We start from the raw sequence: 3,751 nt of genomic DNA on the forward strand, positions 1-3,751 counted from the left end.
GGCGGGAATTGGTTGAGTTTGGGGAGCTCTGGTAGGTTGAACTCGAAGGGGTTCAATGTAGCCGAAATAAAGGAGCTTTTCCGGTGACGAAGTGATCCACGCTGAATAGGATCTTGGATTGAGCCACAGGGTGGTGCAGCAGCTGGCTCGTTGGTCTAGGGGTATGATTCTCGCTTTGGGTGCGAGAGGTCCCGGGTTCAAATCCCGGACGAGCCCGGCTTTTGCCTCTCTTAACCTGTTTCTTGTTATTTCCTTTTTTGCAAATAAACTTCTTGTTACGAGGACGATTTCGATCGTAGGGGCTCCCAAAGGGCCATCCCCAGGGTTTCCGGGAAGGCGAGGTGTCAGGAAGACCTGCAGGAGACAGGGAACCGCTGGGGACTGCGGTGAGGGCTCACGCCGGGCGCCGGTGTCCTTTCTCTCGAGGGTGGCGGAGCAGTCCCTTTACGACCACAGGAATACATAGCGAACCTGGAGAACGCGTTAGTGACAGTCAATACTGCCGTGGCGAGAAGCTCCCCTTGTGGGTTTCCGTAGTGTAGTGGTTATCACGTTCGCCTAACACGCGAAAGGTCCCCGGTTCGAAACCGGGCGGAAACAACTTTTAACACTTTGTAAACTGACGGGTGGCCGCACTACCGTTGTTCACCCAGTTAGACACGCGGTGTTTTAGGACGATTAAAAAACGTCTAAACCGTTATCTTACCGCCTGCCAACCATTAATGCATATGTAGTCCAACCTTGCCTGTTACCAAAGCCACTGTCCGTCCCGTCTACACCGCCAGGTTGCTTGACAAGGAAAAAAAAACTACCTTGGCAGCGGTGGGATTCGAACCCACGCCCCCGAAGAGACTGGAGCCTTAATCCAGCGCCTTAGACCGCTCGGCCACGCTACCAACCTATATACGTCTCACCAGCCGGGCTGCACCTACCTGCCAGGAGTGGACTTTCACTTTTATTTCATAACCCCCCTTTTGTTTTTGCTACTCTTTCCTTCAGTTCGTGGTGTGAAACACAAAGAACTGGACGGCCCCAGCCATCTCCAGCACTATGAGGACCCCCAGCCCAGGGGGTCAACACTGCCTTCTCGCACCCCCTTAGATCCGCCGGGAAGTGAGATCAGTCTTCTGCCTGGTTTACTGGAGTCAGCGTGTCCCCCAGCTTCCTCCGTGCTGTCGGGAAGACAGGATTTATTTTTCTTTTTTAGAGTTAAAACTCCATAGTACATATATACCACATTTTCCTTTTTTTTTTTTTTAGAGATTTTGGCTATATGGTGTTTGCCAGAGAGAGAGAGCAAGCGAGAAATCACCCCCAGAGGGGATGGCCATTCTTTAATCCCTAGTCCGCCATTCTCCTCTCTGGATTTTGGGCACGCACACTCACACTACCGGGTGTAAGTTTTAAATTACCAAGCGCAGGACTTGAACTGTGGTTCACTACGTGAGAGTCCAGCGACGTAACCATTCCATAACCATCGCAGCTCACCCATTTTCTGGGGTGAGGCATTGGCGCTACTAGAGCTGATGGCCAAGAGGATGCGTCCAACTGGAAGGGAAGGCCAGAGCAGGCGGGGACTTGGGCACATGCCTGAGACTCTGGGCGGAGACCCTTTCCGTCCTGGAGTCTCCAGCAGCCAGGGCTGCCACGTGGGAGGTGGGGGTGGAGGTGGAGGTCTGGCTGATGGGCTTGCGTTTCTCTGTGTCCAGAAGGGCCAAAGCAGTGACAGTGTTGGCAACTGCTCCTCCACAGTGGTGGCCAATGTGTGGACACTCTTGCCCAGGGCTGTGACCCTGCACACCTGCCTGAGTCCCAAAGAGTCTGGAAGGCTACTCAGCACCCGTCTTGCGGAGTTACTCAGAAGTCCCCTTTCTGCCTTAATGGGAAAATGAGGCCAGAGAGGGGGGCGTTGATCCCACCCTGAAGGACCTGGACCTGGAGTGAGGGACAGTGGGGGCTGCCTGCTGTAGCTGGGAGGGGCTGCCGTTGGGGCTGGCGGGGGTGCTGTCTCTGGGCTGTGGGTGGCCAGCAGCATGGTGGAGACCGTCCCCATCTCCTGAAGCCTCCCTAGGCCCACCCAGGTGCGGAGGGCCCATGCTGGCCATGGGTGTCCCCAGACTCTCCAGTGAGGAGGGGTGCCCTGCTGCCTGGCCCTCTCGCCTCGCTGTTGGCTGTCTCCACAGAGCCACTGAGGGTGGGGGCTCACAGAGGATTTAAAAGGAGTCATATCCCCAGGAACCAGAGCCAGGCAGGTGGGGAAGTTGGAGGCCAGGACGGGGAGAGGCCGGTCAGGAGCTGGTCTGTGTGCCCCACGGGCAGAGCTGGCCTTTGAATGTGTCACCCCAGCCCCCATGCACTGAAATCTGGTGAGCGCTGGAGGGTGAGAAGGGGAGACCTACTCAGATGATTTCTTTTGCCCCAGGGTGCATGTGCTTGCTAGAGAGAGACAGAGAGAGACAGAGAGAGACAGTGAGAAATGACGCCCGGGGCATGGCCATGCTCCCAGCCCCCCTCCTCCCAGGATTGCGGGCACACACGCACACGTGGCTGGATGATTTTCAAGGCACCGGGTCCAGGACTCGGGCTGCAGAATCAGCACTGTGAGATCCAGTGCCTTAGCCACCTGCCAGCCTCCCATACTGCTTTCTAAGGCAACTGTAGGGTGCAAAATGACCCCAGTGACCCAGAAACGTGCTTAAGGTTTGTACAAGGCCCTAGTGCAGTGATGAAGCCGTAACTTGCCCCCTCGGACTTCCGATAGCATTGCCGGAAGCCAGCTAATGTAGTTACAGAAATAACACAGATGGGAGTAGATCCAGAGAAGAGAGGGACAGCTGCCGCCACTTCCGGGAAGGGAGCGAGGGAAGTCATCTAGCCTCAGATTCCCAGGAGGGAGCACTTGCCAGGGGGTGTGTTCAAATAAATGAGGAGGGGGCCCACAGAAAGGAGGGGGCCCTTCCAATGACCCACTGTGGGGAGGGTCAGGCCTGTGCCCCTGGTGCGCTCTGCGTGAGGTGTGCACGTTGGTGTGTTGGTGTGCTTGTGTGACGAGCAAAGTGCGGCCTGAGAAGAGACAGGAGATTTCCCGTGACCCGCTGCCCGGGGGGCCAGGGTGCGCTGGCGCTGGGCACACTCGGGAGGTCTCATGGCCAGCGCTGTTTCCACCCGGCCGTGGCTGGCCCTGGCTGTATCTGTCTTTTAAGATCTAAATAAAGAAGCGTGCGGAGCTGTAGGACAGCCCGGCCTGAGCTGCAGACTCTGGAAACGCCCGACTGAGCCCGGGTCAGGTCCCCGCTGTCCGCGGTGTGTGTTCGCCTCCCGGGAGGGTCTGCTTTCCTCATCTGTAGAATGGGCGGGCACTAGGGTCTTCCTTTCTTGGCGCTGAGTTGGTTCAGGGACTTAATGGGTGTGCTCCAGGGGCTCCAGTGAGGGCGGGTCACAGCGGGCTGGGCAGGCGGGTAAGGCCCAGGGGCTCGCAGGGAGGCAACGCAACAGAAGCTCCTCCTCTGCTGGGGTGGGCGGGCGGCAAGGGCCAGTGACAGCGGTGAGCGGGTGCGGAGGAGCAGCCCCGGAGCCCCAGGAGACCCACTGGGGCGAAGCTGAGGAGCAGTGGCCAGGGAGGCTGGGCCGAGGGCGCCTGTGGAACAGCCCGACGGTCTGCGGAGAGCTCGGAGCGCGGAGGGCCGGCGTTTTCTGCAGCACCGCTCGGTTCTCCAACCCCGGGAAGGCGCGTGCGGGGGGGGGGGGGCCG

The 3,751-nt window shown here is 58.4% G+C and overlaps 3 non-coding genes across 3 annotated transcripts; 2 read left to right on the forward strand and 1 right to left on the reverse strand.

Annotated features, from left to right (window-relative positions):
- The first annotated feature begins 144 nt into the window (after nucleotides 1–144).
- TRNAP-UGG (transfer RNA proline (anticodon UGG)) lies at nucleotides 145–216 on the forward strand. Its single transcript has one exon. It is a non-coding gene; the product is annotated as a tRNA-Pro (tRNA).
- A 311-nt stretch (nucleotides 217–527) lies between these two features.
- On the forward strand, nucleotides 528–600 carry TRNAV-AAC (transfer RNA valine (anticodon AAC)). Its single transcript has one exon. It is a non-coding gene; the product is annotated as a tRNA-Val (tRNA).
- A 214-nt stretch (nucleotides 601–814) lies between these two features.
- Nucleotides 815–896, reverse strand: TRNAL-AAG (transfer RNA leucine (anticodon AAG)). Its single transcript has one exon. It is a non-coding gene; the product is annotated as a tRNA-Leu (tRNA).
- Nucleotides 897–3,751: the final 2,855 nt, after the last annotated feature.

Source organism: Tupaia chinensis, unplaced genomic scaffold (assembly GCF_000334495.1).
Source record: "Tupaia chinensis unplaced genomic scaffold, TupChi_1.0 Scaffold000214_1, whole genome shotgun sequence".
Lineage (NCBI taxonomy): Eukaryota > Metazoa > Chordata > Mammalia > Scandentia > Tupaiidae > Tupaia > Tupaia belangeri.